Below are 19,485 nucleotides of genomic sequence, written 5' to 3'. Positions count from 1 at the left end.
ACAGCTTCCATTTATCATTTTTTCTGAGGGTTGCTATAAATTCTGCTGTGCCTCGTCTCTCCTGCTTAATGTAATGCAAACTTTCCGTCCGCCTCCCTTTGTAGGTTGTGTTATTTCTGTAACCTTACACATCTCCTTTCCGCATCCTCTTTTGGGGGGGGAGGCAAAAATAAAAAATAAAATAACCCCCAAATCTTTAAAGGCCATCTCCAAAACCACAGAATGGCTGGTATTACATGCAAATAAAACTTGTGGTTTTTAATGGGGGAACTTCCAGCTTTTTTTTTTTTTTTTTTTTTTTTTTTTAATAAAATGCTTTCAGTAATTAGCAACAGCTTGGAAAGGCAGGCAGTGACACTTGCTGCCCTCTGAGCCCGCAGGGCCAGGGGGTCACTTCAGGAGGGCTCCTGCCCATTTTGCTCATGAGCCGTTTTGCAGATTTAACTTGCAGAGGGTTTGCATCGGATTTTGGGAAGCACATGGAGAAATCAGTATCCGATGCTCTGCTTCCCATCGCTGCAGTGCCATGAGCCTGAGAACACTTACTCCTTCTAAACTCCCGCCTCGAGTAATTAAAAGAAATCATAAAAATGTGGGAATGGCGGTATTTCCCCCAGGCTTGCGGTCCGGTATCCGTCCTCTGACAGTGGCCAGCGCGCTTCAGAGGGAAGCGGAGACGACCCCCTGCCTGGGGCTGTTCTGGGATGAGCTTCTCCACGGGGAGCTTCTGCCTCCCTTCGAGCAGAGCCTGGCTCCAGTTTATGCTGAGAGCTGGCCAGGAGCCCTTCCCGCTCTCCGAAAACTGCTGATGGAAACAAAAGATTTTTCCTGCTTGTTGAGATTTCTTGCATTTTGTCAAAAAATCCTCCTTCTTCTGCATCTTGGAGCACAACTTTTCAAAAGTCTTTCCATGAACAGAAGAAAAAGGTCAAATATAGAGCAGTCAGTACCCGGCACGGGAGTTTTCAGGCCTGGTTTTGAGGAGGAAAACAAGGAATTTTTGCAGAAGTTCATGGCAAGCTTCTTCCAGGCCTGGGCACAAGGAAAGAAGAAGATTAACACTGACATGAAAATGTAACCAATGGACAAGACTTTTTGGGAGACTTTACTTTAGTCTTCCTTTTTAAATCCAGCACTTAAAGATGCTGCTCTTTACTTAAACATGATTTTAAAGCGCTAAGCTCTGGCAGTAGTTCTCCTACTGCACAAATGTGTGACCTTGGATGACACCAATCTGCCAAAAAAGAAGGAAAAAAAAGGTGTTGCTGATATTTATTTGTTTTATGTTCCGATTCCTCATTCATCATCAGGTAAATTTGCTCTTGGCAGCACCAGCAACTTCCTCAAACGCAGCCAAGGTGACCACTAAAATTAGCATCAAATCCCAATAACGCTTTACATCATGTACACGTTATTTTTCACTGGACATAAATTGTGAGGTGTTTCGCTTTTGTTTTGAATCCCCAGGGGACCAGGTCATTGCTCCGGGCATTGGTCCATGCCGGGGACAGAACCGGCCGATGCAACTGACTCCAAATGTGGAAGTTAAATTTTTTGTTTCACTGGAGAAATTTTCTCAGTCCTTGCCAAGATGAATTACTAAAACGTCTGAAGAAACAGCACTGACTGAGACCTCAGACAGTAAAACACAATTTTCATCCTCTCTCATAAATTTTTTGCTTAATGAAAAGTCCTCAAGGAGCACATTTCTCTGTCAGAGCCAAGAAAAATAAACGTGTGCGTGGTTAAACAGCGCCGATAGCCGTGAACGCTAATGACCCTGCCTGTGTCCTGGTGTTATTAAACATCTGCATCTACATCGCTCCTGGAGACCTCCCCGCCTCCGTCAGCCCCAGGTAGGAGAGCAGAGGGATGCTCTGGCAAAGGGAGTTACTTTTTGCATCATGCTCGTGCCATGCTGGGAGCGTTCAGTCCCCGCTTCCAGACTGCTTTAATAGAGAGCTAGGCAGAAAACGCAGACTTTTCCTCAGCGGAATATAATGTTGTTTGGCTGAGGTTATTGTGAAAGCCCCGCAGTGAGAAGAATGGCGCAGACTGAGGTGGCCATGAGTGCCAGGCGGTCCTGGATGGATGGCCATGTCCCTTCTCATCCCCAGGCAAGATTTTGAGCTAGAGAAGTGAAGCAAGGCAGGTAGTGCTACTGGGAGGTGTAATTAAATGCTCGTAAAGTTGTAGCATTGTCTGGGGATGCTCACAGTTCACCAGGCCAGTGTCCTAGTAGCCATCTCTCAGTTTGGAGAGACTGAGGGTGAGGGCAGGTAATGGGGCACCCCATAGTGCTCGAGCCCAAAGAAGGCGGGTCATGACTTGCTCCATGACTGTGCAGGCTGCAATACACCACAGACCTCGTCCACCTCATCCTCCTTGTCCTCCAAGGAAGCTGCAGGCATGAGTGGGGAAAAAACCCATCAGCAATGGGAAGATGGAAATTCCCCACAGGGGTGGCCAGCAGGGATAACACCTGAGACTGACACTCCCCAACATCTCCAGGCATCACCCAGAACGATGTATGATCCCCATCCTTCCTGAGTCATGGTGGGACCTGCTGGGCAAGACCAGAAACCTTGGGGTGTCGTGCCCAGGGAAATGAAGTCCAAGATGGGGCAGGATCACTACCTACAAACACTGATGAGCAGGAAAGAGCTGGTTAAACTTGTGTTGGCATGAGAAGAGAGGAGGAAAACACTGCCCATGAATATGCTTAGGATGGAAAACAGAAGAGCATTTCTAATCATCTACAGAGAGGCCTCCTGAGAGAGCTGGAAAGAGCAGAAACCTTAATGGAATTTAAAATGTGCCTTGATTGATTTGTGAAGAGGATCATGGCAAAGGTCTGATGTGAGGAGCCACCCAGCCACACCGCCTGTGCTGCCCCATACCTCTTGTGTGCCAGCTGGCAGCCCTCCTCCTCTCCGCACCCACCACCAGCACCCCATGGGCAGGACAGGCTCTTCTCAGCTCTTACCACATCAGGTTCAGACCAGCCAAATGTGTCCCGGTGGCTTCCTGGATGCTTCTTCACCTGTGAACCTGTCCCTGGCCACCTCTCCTTGTCCTGCCACCCTGAAACCAGCCTGGCAGGAGCAGCCCCGGGTGCCCGTTGCAGTCTCAGGGATTGCTGAAGGTCCTTACCTGCATGAGGGCTGGTGGGACCCAATACCCTGAGGACAGAGGTGGGGAGACAGGAGCCATGTCCTCATTGCTGGTGGAGCTGGATGTTGGCATCTGAAGAAGACATCTCCCACCTGTCCAGAGCACTTGACCTCCATGTGGGCTGAGCCTCGTCTCCACTAGTATCACCGTGTGGCATTTCAGTGCTTTGCTGATGATGTCCCTGTCCGTGAAGACTACCTTCCCTCTCCCTGAAAAGCAAAGGAGGGAGGATAGGGGACAGTAGCACCAAAGTGTCAGAAGCAACTGGAGGGGCTGTGTCGGTGGCCAGGAACGCCCATGGTGCCAGCCTTGCCCGTGGTGCCAGCCTGCTCTGCAATGCCCTGCCTGCACCCCAGGACAGCCCCACACAGAAGCGTTCCTGAATGAGAAACAGCCCTGAGCACCCAGAGCAGCCCCCAAACGTGAGAGCCCATCACCGGGGCTGGGGGTCCCCAGTGGGTGCCTTTAGCTGGGCAGAAACACCGGTGCCGGCTGCAGCGGGGTCAGGATTGCACCCAGCAGCGAGAGGAAGAAATAAAAACTTAAGTGTGATGCTAAGGATCCTTATTTTTTCCAAAAGAATGAAAGCCCAGACAGCAGGTGAGGGTGCTGCCAGCCGGGGCGTGTGGGCAGGGGTCTGCCATGCACATGGCCCTGCCCGTTAAACTGGCGATTTCATGGTGCTAAAGGGGGCAGGGGGCCGGGGGGGGGCCCGGGCTGCGCTAGAGGGCACTGTCGCCTGCGGATCATGATAGGGGGGACATGGAAGATTTTTAAAGATGCGTGATAGCCCTCCTCTGCATCGCTGCCCTTTGCTGGAGTGAGCAACTGGGCCGCTGTTTTAAAAAAAAAAAAAAAAAATATATTCCATCTGCTAAGTCTGCAGAGAGATGCTGCGTGAGAACTGCTGGGTACAACATTCAAACCTTTGCTCTCTGAATATTGCAATACGTTTTTTCACGTGTTTCAACCCAGAGACACTCGGCCTTGTGCCAGGTCTGAATGTAGCCAGGGAATTTCCTGGGTGGGAGATGGTCAGACCTTTGGAGGGTGCAGCAGACCTGTGTGTCTTCCTCTGGATTTCTCCTTCACAGGTGGGATTTTGTTTGGGATTTTGCATCAGAGCGACAAGCAGCAGCCCTAGGAGGGGAGGAAGGCAGCACAGGGGCTGCTTGCAGAAAAGCAGCGGAGCGTGTGCTCACAGGCAAAAATACGCTTGTTAAAGAAATTAAATGAGCAAAAAAAGGAAGCCTTGCCCCTGCAATGCATCTTTCCCTGGGGCAGGGTGCGGAGGCTGCTTCAGCAAGTGCCGTGGTGCGGAGGGAGCAGCCGGGACCGGACGGGAGCAGCTCCAATTTCCACGGATGAAGCTGCGGGGGATGCGGAGGCAGAACACAAATTCCCCAGCTGGAGTTTGGCCAGGACCCCAGGGCTCGCACTCCCGGCTCCGGCTGCAAGTGCCACAAGACTCCTAACCACGAGGTGGTCAGGATTTGGGTTTTACATCATACCTATTTGTAAAGGAAAAGATTAAAGGCCTTGCGGACTCTTACGAAATCCCTGGTAGCAGCAGTTCTGGTGAGTGGAGTCAAATCAATTCCAGACTGAGACCTTCCATTCGTGGCAACCATTTAGGGAAAAAAAGGGAGAATATTTCATTTGCCACCCTGAAACAGTGATTTCTGAGTTCCCAGTGGTGTTGGTGAGAGCTGGAGAGGGGTCTGCAGGCTAAGACACATTTCTGAGTGGCCTCGCTCATGGCTTTCACACCTATCCACAGTAGTGGACATAAAGGCCAAAGGGACAGAAAAAATCCTGTTTTGCATCACGTAGACATCCTGCCTCACCTGAGCTGCACCTCCGGAGCGTGGGGCCACCGGGAATAGCTATAGCTCTGGCTGGTCCGGATCCGAGGTCGCCCCGGAGAGCTGGCAGTGCGGGCGAGGACCTGCTCCCACGTGAACACAGTGGCAGAGCATCCACTGGGAGACCACTGCTGTCTGGAGACTGCACATCCTCACAGCTGAAGCCAAACCCAAACTTCCCAGTGTTTGTCCTGATTAAATGACCTGGCGGGAAATAAACTTCCCAGCCACCTTGAGATGCCTTCAGAAAATGCTTTATTCAAGGGGAGATGATTTTAACAGGAAGGGCTGAGGAGCACAGGCAGAAGAAGGTGCGAGCTCTCCTTGGAAGCCATGTGCTCCTGTTGCTGGTTTGAGACCCAGCAAAATCGGGAGAAATAGCTTTATGAGGAGGGGACAAGCAAAGGCATTAACTCCTCATGCCCCTGGCAGCCTGGGGCACCTCTCCATCCCCAGCGAGCAGATATTATCTACTAGAGATTTATTTCCAGTCTTCTTTTCAAGACATGATGTCAGGATTATAATAACCTGACTAAGGCAAGCCCTGGATGGAATTACTATTGTGTTTATCAATTTCCTTTTTCTTTTCTTTTCTTGTCTTGATTAATCATGGAACTGCGCGATGGAAAAGTCCTGTTAGACCAACCTGCCTCCTGGCCAAGGCAGGACTGATCCCTACATCCACTGTCTTCTGTTTCATCCAGTCTATTTTTAAAAAGTCCCTAGTGACAAGACTTCTTGAATCACAGCAGCGAGAAATGGAAAAGACCTATTAGATCATGCAGTCTGTCTCCTGGCCAGTGCAGGCTGTTCCCTGCAGCCCAGTTTTTAGTGGTTTAGCTTCCACCTTTCTTTCCCTCGGGAGATTATCCTGCTGGCTAACAGATCTCACACTCAGGTTTGCTTGATGTCATGTGGAAAGCAAAAATGTCCGGCACCGGCTTCAGCTGACTGAAAGCACTTTAAGTCTGGTCTGCGGGATGGGAACAGGGTGAGCGATGGGGCACGGCCCTGCTCGGACCCCTGCGATGCTCCCCCGGGCAGGGGTACACGGGACCCGCGCTGCCCACGCTGCTGCCGCAGGCGCTGCTGCACCACGAGTCCGGACATTGCTCATCTCGGCTGCTGGGAAAGGACCTATCCTGCTCCAAACCCCTCGTGTTTCCCTGTGCTGATGCCGTGCCAGCTCTGGGGCTTATGAACAAGATGGACAGACCAACCTCGGACAGGCTAATTAATTAGCTCTGCATCATCACTGTTAATAATTGGTTTTTAGGCAGAAATGGCACACATCTGCCTGCAAGTATCCCCACAGCCTGCCTGCAGCACATGAGTGCTTGCTGCCTCCTGCACACCCGCACGGTGTGCAAAACCCCATGCAAAATCCCCCAACCTGCTGTGCTTCCCCCAGCACGATCCCTCGGCACCGTGGAGGGAGCTCGGATGGGTTCTCGGGGCTCATATGGGTGCTGGGGGCTCCCATGGGTGCTGGGTGCCCGTGACCTGCCAGGGAGCAGCACAGCCAATGTGCCCAAGCCACGAGGTGCCCTTGATCCCTTGCGGCGCATGGTTTTCAGCTCTACCCCAGCCTTATCTGCCTCAAGTAATCAAAAATAATTGGTTGCTCCCCAGTGGACTGATCTAATAGCAGTACGAATAAAGTTATTTTGAACAGTTGTTCATGAGTTCATCTCCTGGAAAGCCTCAGCCCCAGCTGTTGCTGTGCTTTTGATTAAAAAAAAAAATAATATATTAAACTCAAACTGGGGATTATCAGGGCTAAGCACGTCTCAGCCCTCCCTCCTCCCCGTGTCAGGTGCCCGGCCGGGCTATAAACCGCTCTTTGTGTGCGGCTCCCTCGCCCTTTTCTCTCTGAATTGGCACCAGCGCCATGCGATTTGGCAGCTCTCCGCGGCGCGCCGAAAGCGGGATGCTGGCAGCGCCGGCGCGGCTCACGGGTGCCCGGGGCCTGGCTGGCAGGCAGCGGCGGCAGCAGGTTTAGCATGCAAATCGTCACCAAGGCCTCCGGCCAACTCCATTTGTTAATGGTCAAGCAATGGGGAGCTGTTTCGGGAGAAGCAAATTGAATTAGGCACGAGCGGGGAAAGGGAGGGTGGGAGTGGGGATGGGGAGAAACCGTGCGGGTCTCTGACCGCCCTCCAGTTCGGTGAAGTGCAGAGGTTGGGGTGGTGAGGAGGGTGCTTGGGGACAGCGTGGTGGTGGGGAACCTGCAGCACGTATGAGCACAAGCTTGGCCCCGTGCAAGCCTGGGGCGGTGGTGGGGGTGTCCTCTGCGGCACAGCCGAGCCTCCAACGCTGCACCCATCCACCTGCCTGCAGGCAGCTTGTGGAGAAGCCAGGCAGCAGGATTTTCCCTGCAACCACTGACCCACAGCCCATCCCTCCAAAGCAGTAACAACCACTTGTGCTCCGGGGACAGGCTCTGAGCCGAAAGCTGACCACGGGGCAGGGATGTGCAGGCCGCACGGGGCGCTTGGAGACCCTCGCATGACATATTCCTGGGGTCTGCGGGCAAGCACGGAGCCCAGCTCCTCCTCTCACCCAGCTCCACCATATGGTTTGCTGCTCCGTGGCTGCTTGCCACCACAGACGGTGAATCAGCTTTGTCGCTCCAGCAGCACAACCTTTGCAGGCTCGAGGCTTTGTTTTTAAAGCATCCTGGTCTCTGCCCTAATCCCTCGGAGAAGGCGGGAGAGCACAGGACGGAAACGTCCACCTTTTTCCCCTCCGCAGCGGCGGCTGTGGGGCCCCGCCGCTGGGACGAGCCCATAGCCAAGCATGCGGCGAGAGCCAGGGCTCAGGCTCTGAAAAGTCAGCGCCGGAGCAGTTTGTCTCGCTCCTCTGCCTGCCAGAGCAGAGAGGAGTTCAGCTCCCACCTCCTGCTCCAGGGTTTGGCCAGGACAACCTGTGCTCTGGCAGCAGCGGGTTTAGGATGGGTGGGAGACGGTGCCATGAACCCTCCTAACATCCCTCTGCCCAGGACAGCTGGCAGGGTGGGGGGACAGCGGTGCTGCAGCCTCCCCCCTGCCATCGACATCTGGGTGCACTGAGTCTGGTCCCAGCCTCTCTCTCCAGCACCAGAATCCAGCTGGACACACGTCCCAGCAGCTGGACAGACACCGATGCCGGCACAGTGGGGATGCACAGGCCGGGAAAGGTGGCGGGTCACCCCCTTCCCACATCAGTGTGGACTTTGCTGGGCTGAAGCTGCCTGTGAAACCCCACGCTGAGACCCCTCTGGAAGGGATGGATTCGCAGCTTGGACATTTTGAGAAATTCTTGCTGAGGCAGAACAATTAGAGAGGCAGTATGGACTGGACATTCGGAGATGTTCTTGCTGAGACAGGATAATTAGAGAGAGGATACGGACCATAAAGAAGAGTTTCACACTTAACTTTCCTTGTCCAGTCAATTAGGTAATAACAGAGTTATTCCACACCTCCGCCTAAGGAGGTCCCTCCTCCTTCTGAATAAAGATAATTTTAAAAGCAGACTGATGAACTCACACCAATAATTGTCCTAAGGTTGGGAAAACTTGGGAGCAATGTGGTGAAGAAGGGACAATCAGATCAAAAGGCAGAAAAAAATGCTCGATAGTACCAAACCCTGAATACGCTTGAGGCTGAACATGCATATTATCTTAAAGCTAAGCTATACGGTTGCCCATAAGGAGGTATGCAGTTGGACTAATAGTCATCACTATACCTATTGAATTAAGATATTAATTCACAGTGTCTGAGTCTCCTCTAATTCTCCTCCCTGCTTTGAAAAGAAAGACACTGTACCCAAAGCAGTGCAGGTTTCTAGAAGCAAATTTCACACAGCATCCCCACTCTCCTGGCTTTCTCGCCATGGCTCTTATTTTCCTTTTCAGCATCAGCATCTAAACATCTGGGTCGTGGTGGAGCTTAGAGCTGGAAGCGACACAATATAGTGAGAAAGGATGTTTTTGTGCTATTTCCAACCTTCCCAGAACAGAGAACTTCAGAAACCCCTTTACAAAGGCTGCTTTCTTCCTCTACGCTACTTTGAAAAGATGGGTGAAATCCTCAGTTATCTGCCTATACCAGGGTTGTACAAGACAGAGACGATCAAAAGGAGGGGGAAGGGGACGACGAAAAACACGGCCAAGTGGTTTTTTGTTTTTTTGTTTGTTTGTTTTAGCTTCTTTTGGTTAAAACTGCAGTTTTGGAGCAACTCCAGCCTCCTCTGTACTTGGGGAGGATGGGAGATCTGAATGATTTACTGAAGATCCCCACTGACATTTTAATTCTGTTTTTTCCCCCATATCAATTTCCCCAAATTTCAGTTTCTTGCTGAAATGTTGAATCAGAGAAAAGTTTGGGGGTGTTTAAAGAAGCTTCACTCTTCAGTGCACCCCGGGCTCAGCTCGCCAGCAATGCTGGTTGGAAAAACCGGTCCCTCCAAGCATCCCTTCCCACCAGCCTAAAGCTCTTGGTGGGCTCGGTGGGTGCCAAGGCTGGGTCAGGAACGGGAGCAAGGAGTTGTCCTGATTTCCACCCTCCATCCAGAAAGGCTTGTGACAGAGATTAAGGGTCATGACTACGGTTTCCTCAAACTCCGCACCCAAGGGTGAGGGTGATGCTTAGCTCAGTCCCACTTCTCCCACCCATTTGGGTGCTCCCGTGGGTGTTGCACCTGCGGGACAGACCCAACACTGACACCGAAAATGATGTGGGTCCTGCTGCTCTCCTCTTGTCCCCTCCTGGGATGAGAGGTTATTCTGGCTCCATATGAGCTCAGTTTTGAGCTTGTTCAGGAGGGGGCTGCCAGATGGAGCAGGGCTGCCAAGCCCGATGCAATGCGGTTGTTTCGGGAGGTGGAGTCTGTCTGCAGAGCGCTGGCCTGCGAGATGCATTGGCTGGTGCTCAACTATGTCCCTGTGATCTTGACCGAAGGAAGCCCGATGTTTTACCCCCTTCCACAGATCCTCACGGCTAATCCCCAGCTGCCTGAGGGCAGACCTCCATTTTCCAGCTAGCCTCCAATTTAGGAACTGGATCCTCTTTGCCTCCCCCCAGCCCGCTAGCAAACACTTGTGCAAAGCAGCTTGTGCCCAAAGGCAAAGCCCCTGACCTGCTCTCTTCCCCCATTTTTGCTCCCGCGTTGCACACAGGAGCCAGTGTAGAGCTGATCAGCAAAGTCCTGCTCTGCCTTCCTCCTCCCAGCGCTCATCCATCCTCATGGGGCTCCGGCTCGCTCCCTCGGTCCTTGGAGGCTGAGCTCCGCGTGCCCCCGCAGCCTTGGGAGAGCTCCCAGCTGCAGCCCCTATGCTCCTTCTCCCACCTCTGTCTCTCTTTTGGGGTAAAATCTCCTGTCAGGAATGCTTGGAAATGCCAAGTTTTATTGCCATACAAAGCTGCATCCCACAGCTGCTTAAAGCATCATCCGAACAGCATGAGCAGTGCTAAGGAAATACAGACCACACGGATAAAGCCACCCTGGCTGAGCTTCGTACTGTTCAGAGCATCCTCACAGTGGTACCCCTGCATGTAGAGCTGGCCAAGCATCTCCATTGCACCCCAGCCCCTGCCATAGCTGCGCAACAGTCCCTGAGGGCGCAGGAGCCCCGGCACATCCCTGGAGCGGCACAGCACAGCGGCTCGGTGAACCCGCGCGGGGCTGTTTTGACCCACTTTCACAGAAGACAGCACTGCACACATCTCCCTGCCCTGGGCAGAGTGGCCGCGCGGTCTCTGCCCGCAGCAACACCGGGTACCAAACCCGGCAGGGCATGGAGAAGGGGAGCGCACCCCAGCCCACCCCGCGGCTGCCTCCGCAAACAGCGCTGCCATCTCCCAGGTACTGGAAAATTGGGCGACGTCACTTTTGCAGCACAGCCCCTTTTGCAGGCAGCCTGAGAGTCAGAAGAACATATTTTATCATATACATAATCACAAAGAAAAAACCCCTCGTCTTCTAGATTCCCAGACAGTACACTCAGCATCCTCATGCTACTGATGTAATCCTGGAGAAAGGTCCCCTGGGCCCAGCCTCGCTAAGCCGAAGCTGCACCGAGCCCTCGGCTTCAGGCCCTCGCCTGCGCACGGAGGTGGGCCTCTCTCCCTGCAGCCCTTCGGTGCTGCACTGCTGGGGTACCCCGGGCATGTTTTATGGACCTGTTTATACACTTGCTGAGTGTCTAAGTTCACTCTGCACCCACGGGGAACATTAATAGCTCAGTAAAGCTCTTTGCTAATACTATTCTTGCTGTCCTTTATGTTCAGCTGCAGTAAAAATTAGCCAGAAATAAAACTGACATAATAATAAACAGGAATAAAACCAACACAGCAGATTCCTTAGGTAACTCTGCATAAGCAGGTACCCACCTTCAACCCTGAAGACTTTACCATTAACTAAAAGCAACTGCAAGGCAAACCCTGAGCTGAAGTACAACAAGTGAAACGCAAGATAAGTCGGTGGCCTTATGCCAGGGTGCATATTTGACCCAAATTGCTTAAACTACAGCTGGTTGAGTGATTCACTGTGTCCAGCTCCATCAATGAGCCTGGCCTGGCTCTCTGTTTGTGACTTGTCTCCGGAGAGACGGAGGGTTTCTTTGTTTTGTTTGTATGAACGCCTTGGTTATTCAGGGAACCATGACACACGCTGTGGGAACATTGGCTGGCTGCTGCTGGAGAAGATGCACATGGTGGATCCATATTTGGACCTGGCTTCTCGGCTCCCCTGGGACCCCTCCTGTTCTTGTTTGACCTTAGGAGCATCACTCGTGTCTTGGTTTGACCCATAACTCTGTCCTACTCCCTGGCACAAGAAGGGCTATGACCAAGAGAGGTCTATGTGATGCATGGGCTGTGTAGATGGAGGAGTATGTAAGGACTTGGCTGGATCCCAAGCATCCCTCTAGCCCAATGTCTGGTCTTTGATGGATGGATATCACTGGAATACCAGGAGGGAACAGACATGGTCAGAGACACCCGAAGCTGGAGAACACCTCTGTGTGTTTAACAGCCCTTGGTGCTTGCTCTCCCTTCAACTCCTTGTGACCACCTTGAAGGAGGTGGGTGGCACACAGTGGGGCCCCTGGTCTACCCATGGGCAGGTGGACTAGGGGCACAGAAGGGGCTCTGCACCCGAAAACATGCACCCTAAGGCAGGTTAGCCCCATAGGGACTCAGGCAAAGGAGAAGTGCTGGGAATCTTCCCCCACACCATGTCCCCCCACTGCACGGTGCCTCCTTCGACCCTGCCCGGTCATGCCATCTTTAAGCCACTTGAGTTGGAGAGGGGAATATTAAATAAACAGAGCCAGGCCCTCAGCTGCCCAGCTGCGATGTTCCCTCTGCACTAAAGAGAAACATGCCCCAAATACTTAAAATACAAAAATATCGACCTGGGATCATTTTTTTTTCTTTTTGAGCCAATTTGTGGGAAAAAAAATATGCCTGACTTTAGGAGCAGTTGGAGGAAGGAGATGAAAACAATTAGATACCATCTGAGCAGCCGTTTCGTGCCCTTCCAGGCTGAAATTGGCTCCTTTCTCCCAATGAACTTTCCATAACATGGAGTACTGCCTTCAAGGGTTTTAGAAATACCAAACACAAATATATTCAGAGCTGCTGGAGGTTCCCTGTGTCAGTAACGCCATCCCCGGGCTGTGGGATTCTTGCCCCCCACACCACAAAATGTCCTTAGTGACAGATTTACACCAGGACCATCTGCAGTCCCTCCTGGGGGTAAGGCGCAGACCGAGGCATCCTTGCTCCTTCTCCTTCCAAGCATGTTTTCCAACAGAAAAACACCTTTTTCCTCAAAATGGGAATTTCCTCAGGAAGCAGCCAACGTCAGTGAAACTCTTCCTTTCTGCTTTGCCATTCAAACCACCTAAAAACGCACGTTTAATTTTCGTGGCCAGTAAAAACAGAAGCCAACCCAGCATCCCTGCTGCAACGTTGGCCACGGTGGGAAAGCTTCATCCACCCCACAGACTCCTGCGCCTGCTGCTGCAGAGCCGCCCCGATGGCTTTGAAGCCATTTGGGCTTTGCCGTGACTGTGGACATCAGGGTTAAGTCCTAACAGGTGGGGATGGAGGGGAGACCCAAGACGCTCACCCCATCCAAGCGTGGCCAGAGCAAGCTTTTAGGACTCATAGGTGGGGCTTATGGCTGAGGGTGGAGCAGAGAAGCTGATGGGGAGGTGGGCATGGTGGTGAGCCTCAGCATCCAGCCCATCCGACCCCATGGGAGGACCAGCCCGACTCCAACTCCACCTAATTTTTTGGGGACACACACACACACACACACAAACCCTCCACCACTTTCGAGATGGGCTCGGCCTTGCCCCTGGCAGAGCATAGCCGCCTTCCAGCCGCTGGGGCAGCAGATGGCAAATTGACATGAAAAAATGCTGAAAATGAAAATGCAGCAAAATGCTACACAGTTGCCTGTCCCTTTCGATTCAGTTTTTGGTCAACTAAATTGTTATTGAATAAGGCAAGCTGCGTCAAAAATGTACTTTAATGAAGTGCAGCAGGGGCTCTGGCATTATTTCCCAAGCTCCACTAAGATTTTAATCCCCTGGCTCTCTGAGCCACTGCGCGACATATGCTTTAAAGAGGATATTTTTTGCTCCCTGGTATTTCACGCATGTTATATTTTAAAGACTGCTGCCAGGTTAGTTTAGGCCCAAAACGTTGGTGTCACTCGGGGGATGGAGGAGGGGGGAGGTACTTCACCAAAGTGATTAAAAATAACCCCAGAGAAACCTCGGAGGAGGGCGACCCGCCACCGCCGCGTGGCACACAGCCTGAGTCCCCTCATGTCCCCATCAGCAAGTCTGGAGGTGTCAAAAAAAATTTGGGAGGGGTATGTAAATGTCAGGGAGGCGATGGGCATCGTCCACAACCAGCCTCACCCTCCAGCCCAGCGCTGATCTGGCCACTGAGGATAATCCCAGGGGACTCCTCAGGCACCAAGAACGGACTTTGCTAATTAGTCCTGGCTTATCTCAAGCAAACTTTCTGCTCTGTTTGGTTAAGATCGGCCTGGAGTGACTAATATCTGCAGCAGCGAGGAAAAGCCCTCCTGGCATCTCTCTTCTTGCCTGGGAGAGCCTCGCTCAGGGAGATATTAAAGGCTTTTGTTTCCAGGAGCTGTCAAACCCCTCACCTTTCACAAGCACTAAAACGGCCAAGGGAAAAAATATATGCGAGTGGAATAATAATTTTTAACTCATAAATTTGAGCTCGTAAATCAAGGATTGATGGAGCAGTGGTTGTAATGTCTCGTGAGTTAACATTCGAGGTTTTTTTCACCTGAGGAAAAGGAAAAAAATACCCAAGTCTCTGCCCTTCCACTCCAGAGATTGCTATAAATCACCTTAATGTTACACTCTTGCTCTTAAATAGACCAAAAGCATGAGCGTGGGGAACAGATAGCAAAACTGGGTAATTTTAAAAGTACAGTACAGGGAAGAAAGCTTTTTTTAAAAAAAAAAAAAACCAAAACCAACAGACCCAAACCATTCCCTCTCTGCTCTTAAAAGCAGAGGGCAAATCCTGCACTCCAAGAAACACACCCCTGGGGACTGAAGCCAAGTCTTGGTCCTGGTCCTGCCATGGTGCTGAGCTCAGCGAGGGCACGGGGACACCTTGGCCACCGCTGGCAAACTGCGGAATGGCCCTGTCTGTCTCCATGGGTTTGAATTTCAAATTGAGGAAAACAAGAGAAAATAGAGGTGCAAGGAGAGAGGTGTCACCCATGTGTGTAAGGGAGGGATGGAAAGGGATGGGTGTGGTATTCGGGTTGAATGGAGAATCCGGCCACCCGAGGTCCCCATCTGTCCTCTGCTGAGCTGGGGACATCACCGCAACATGTGCCGTGATGGCAGACGGAGCCACCCATGTGCATCGCAGCTGCCCACCATGAGCCACGCTCTACTGTCACCGCGAAAGGGAGAGCAGCACTGAACAGTGCATACCCAAACTGGGGGCACCCTACCCAAACTGGGGGACCCCACGGACCCCAACTGGAGATGTAGCAGCTGCACAAGATGGGAGGCAACAGAAGAGGAGCCCACAACCAGCCACCCCGCAGAGGGGACATCTGCAGAGCCGGGGCCATCACCCACCTGCTAATGAAGTCCCACCACCCTAGCTCCTCTCCTGGGAGGGCTATGGGGGGAAGTAGGGAACATGATGGGAAAAGACGGAGTGGGAAAAAAGTGTACAGTCGGGCACTGGGCTGTGTCCACATGCAGATTCTGGCTCTCCCAAAGTTAAAAATGTCATGTCCGTCCCCCCCCCCCCCCCCCCCAGATTTCCTATGATTTTATCTGTTTTGGAGAAGAAGGATAAAGCTCAGCAGATCTGAACCTAGTGTCCCAAATGCTGAAGGTGCTTTGACCCTCACCCAGAGGTCCTCCCACCTCCATCACTGCTGTGCCCAGTCCAGCCAAGAGCAGATCCCCACTGCTCCCACCTAGGGCTCTGCAGGGGCTGCAGCCACCGGCTCGCAGGACTCCAACCCCCAAGGCCCAAAGGGTTGCTGCCACCCACCACCCCCAGGTCCATCCCCAAACCAGCAGTGAGGAGCAAGGAGCTGGCATGGAAGATGCCAAATGGACCAGATGTCGGGTCGTGGAAGCTGCGGCCGCGTGGCCAGCAGAGTGTCGGGAGGAGGAGGAGGAAGGCATTGGCATGCGGAGCACAAGTGCGTGCGTGGCACTCTCCTCTGCCTAATCCAGTGGGTTCAAAGCAGCCGGGTGGTGCCGGGCGCAGCTGCGGCGTCTGAGCTCCAACAGGTGATGGCTCAGCTGTCCCCCTCCCCAAGGGGCTGTTAACTCTGGAGGGGGGCTGGCGCGGAGACCAGCAGGTCCCCAGTGCTGCAGCCGGCTCCATCCTGCCCTCAGGAAACTGCCCACACCTCCTTCGACGGCTATGCGCAGCTTCGTATGGCTCCCTCCCCTCTGCCCAGCGGGCCAGCACATCACACTGGGAGGGGGCACGACTGCTGGGAGGCATTAATTGTGCAAAATCCTCCTAAAAAGTGGTCTGACTTGCTGGGAAAGGCAGGACCGACCTGTTCTGCATGGTGCTGGTGGCATGCTCCAGCACTGAGACCCTGCACGCAGCACGTGGGTTGTTTGCCCTGTGCTGGCACCCGGTCCCCTGTCAGCACATGGTCCCCCTCCAGCACCCAGTCCTCTGCCGATGCAGCCGGGGACAGGATGGAGGAGCAGGGAGGGCAGCCGGGGGACGCGGGTGGGGGGCAGCCCTTCCCACTCCCAGCCCTGGGCGAATTCCCGTGGTAAGGGCTATGCTATGGGAAGCATTGAACAGCCCCTTGCTGGGAAATATTTTATCACATCACTTTTGAAAACCTGTTTGCAAACAGCATCCTTCAGTGCAACCGCCCTGGTCCCAGTGCATCCAGCAGCAGGACCAGGAGAGGCCTTTTGCGAAAATCCAGCCAAGCCTCTGTGCATCCAGTAAAGCTGGAGGGATTTTTATTTCTGTTCCCGACTGTCTGGTTCCTCTCTGGAGTCTGCACCAGCAGAAGAGACCACCTGCCACCAGCCGAGTCAAAACGCAGTGACGAGCAGGGGAGCATGCCAGAAACACTTGCGCCTGCCCAGGGCATCCTGGCCAAAATCCGCGTCTATAGCGGCCGGCGGTCACCGCCGGGCTCGGGCGGGGACAGTGGCACAGGCAGAGAGGGTCTGTATCTGTACTTGACCTCACAAGAACTGCAGCATCCCACAGTGAACCCATTCTCACGGCGAAGGGATGCCCACATTTCCCTCATTTGTAGAAGAAAATAACAAAGCATGACCTGAAATATTTGCCCACCAGCTGCAGCTAGGCACGACTGGTCAGATAAACAGCTCGCTCACCTCCTGCACCCAAGAAATATCGATTAAAATACTAAAAAGTACCCCAAGCCATCGATTTCCCGTGGGCGGCCAGGCAGGTGCGGGGCGCAGGTCCGTGCACCCCCCTGGCCCCACAGAGCCACCGGCATTGCCAACAACCCGCTCGAGCCCTCATTAAGTCACTCGAGCCGCCATCGTCTGAGCAGCACCATTATTCACGCAGGCTCCAGACCCCGTTCCCCACTGTTAATTTCTACTTATCTGCATATTTTATTGAAAATTAAAATCCTTTTGCATTTTTCCCAGGGCTCGGTCGTGAACAATCTTTTCTCGCAGCCCTACTTGACTCCAATTAGTTGGGATAACAAAGCTGCTGCTGTTGGAGGATTATTGACAAATGCTCGAGGAAAAAAAATGGCAAGAGAATAGTCTATTAAAATGACAGCTTTTTAAGCCTGGAAACAAAACCGCCTGGCAATTAATAGGGCTGAGGAGGCATGGAAAATACCAATTCTTAGTTTTTTGATGGCATTTCAATTGATTAGCCCGCTCGAGCCATTACTTTGTGTCTTGCTTCTCGTTAACTGATGGGTCACCATCAGCCTCCCTCGCTGAATGCAACGCCACTGCATCCATGACCCCTCGGGGACCGCAGGGACATCGGCACCAGCCATGGCTCCGCGACAGGAGCTTGGGGAAGCCAGGAGCATGGCAATACACCCCTTACAGGAGAGGCAGCCCCTGCCCTGCCTGCCCGTGGGGACGCTGCCCGTTTCCCAGGCCTTGTGCTTGTGCTGAGCTGCCCGTAGATACAGTTCCCATGGGCGCCCGTCGGCGCCAGCACAGAGCTCCTGCCTCTAAAAACCTGCTCGATGCAGCTGCAACTATGGCACAAAAGGACTGAGAAGCATTGAGAGCAGCACAACTCATTCACTGATAACTCGTTAATGGCGTTTCATATTTTTTCCCTGGCATTTTTTTTTTTTTTAAATAAAAGAATAGGAGGGTAAAAATGAAGCATACTTGATAAAGGGCAGTAAGTGTTATCCCTAAAAAAAAAAATAAAATAGAAACCTCACAGAGCTTTTTTTCTTTCATAGGTGCCTCGGACAGCTGGCTCTTTAAATATTAATCAGGGGCTCATTGATATGCAAATATGGTAAGAGGGAATAATGCTCCCGCAGCTGCGCAGCCCCCAGCAGCCCCGGCCGAGTGTTGGCCTCCTCTCCACCATGAATGGAAATATCTGAGGACACAGGTGCAGGGAGCCGACCGCGAGCAAGATCCTGCTTAATAAGGTAATTTGTGAGCGATGCTCTATAGAGATGAACTGGAGCAATCTTTTACCACTTGACAGTATCTGACCACTAAACAAGGTGTTAATCTTATAATTGTGGTGTTGACTGTTCCCTAGCACAGCGTTCCTGGCCTTTTGCCCTGACACTTGGCCAGTTAAAATCAACTTAACTGACAGGTCGGATGCGCGCCAACCGATCGGCAATAAATTATTTATTGTTCTATTTCCAGAATAACAAGTAAACAGGAAAGATGGGGCATCCCACAGAGAGAAAACCAGTTTGGATACACATCGTTGGACCAAGTCGTGTTGCTCTGCGTGGGCACCCCTGTCCCTTGTCCCCCGACCCCCGCGGGGCTGTGCCGAGCGGCCGCACTCCCCGGCTCTCACCTCTTTATGCTGGGAAGGTGACCACATCCCATCTTGCAGAAGCAAAGCCATCTCTACTGATGGGTCTGGTGGTGGCATCTGTGTCCAGGGACCTGCAGGTGGGGTTTCGGGGTGGTTACCCCCTGTTCCTCATGCAGCTCCTGATACCCACTCTCCTCTTTGGTGAACTGGGGGCAAAGAAGAGAGATGAGAGGCAACGTCAGAGCCTGCTGTGGACATCACCATTGGGCATCTGCCGGCTCCCTCTGCTAGACCGAGTGATGACTGGGGAGGTCAACCAGGTTGGGGGCGGCGAACATGAGCTCCCCAGCCCGGGGACCTCGGCTCATCACCATGTCCTCGCTCCCAGGCCAGCTGTGCTGCTGTGGGCCCACAGTGGGGACCTTCAGCTGCTGCAGGAATCAACTGGGAAAGTGGGTCAGAGCCATCAGCAGCATTTCACATAACCAGAGCCACTGGAGTTGGACACACATAAGCACCTGTAGGGCTCAATTCACACATTTTGCTCTCTCTGGTCATTTGCTGTTAGCATAGATGGGTCTACAGACCAGGGAAAGACAGTGAGGGAGAGCCTTGGTGAGGGCACCAAGAAAGGTGCCCTCCATCACCACCCAACATAACCCAGTGTGCTGCATTTCTGACTTAAATGCTCATACCCCCTTGCCATCCTTCTTGGGAAGGGACACCTGTGTTCATTCCTCCCGCTGACGGGCAGGACCAGCTCGATGGAGGCGCATTGGGGCTGCTCCGTCCCACATGGGACACAACAGATGCATCCTGCCCTTCTATAACAGCAAGAGGAAACAAGCTCCGAGGCTGTGGATACAACACCCGCTGTCGCAGAGTATTTTTAAGATTTGCCTCCTCTGGTTGCTGTCCTCCTT

The 19,485-nt window shown here is 52.7% G+C and overlaps 1 long non-coding RNA gene across 1 annotated transcript; it reads right to left on the bottom strand.

Moving 5' to 3' along the window:
* Nucleotides 1-927: 927 nt before the first annotated feature.
* Nucleotides 928-18,713, bottom strand: LOC309590671. Its single transcript, XR_014228190.1, has 3 exons — nucleotides 18,602-18,713; nucleotides 3,154-3,383; nucleotides 928-1,032 (listed from the first exon to the last, which is right to left on the bottom strand). It is a non-coding gene; the product is annotated as an uncharacterized lncRNA (long non-coding RNA).
* Between the last annotated feature and the right edge of the window lie 772 nt (nucleotides 18,714-19,485).

Source organism: Platalea leucorodia (genome assembly GCF_965183815.1).
Source record: "Platalea leucorodia genome assembly, chromosome: 5".
NCBI classification, from domain to species: Eukaryota; Metazoa; Chordata; class Aves; order Pelecaniformes; family Threskiornithidae; genus Platalea; species Platalea leucorodia.
The sequence above is the reverse complement of the archived record's forward strand: the minus strand, read 5'-3'. Positions and strand labels throughout refer to the sequence as shown.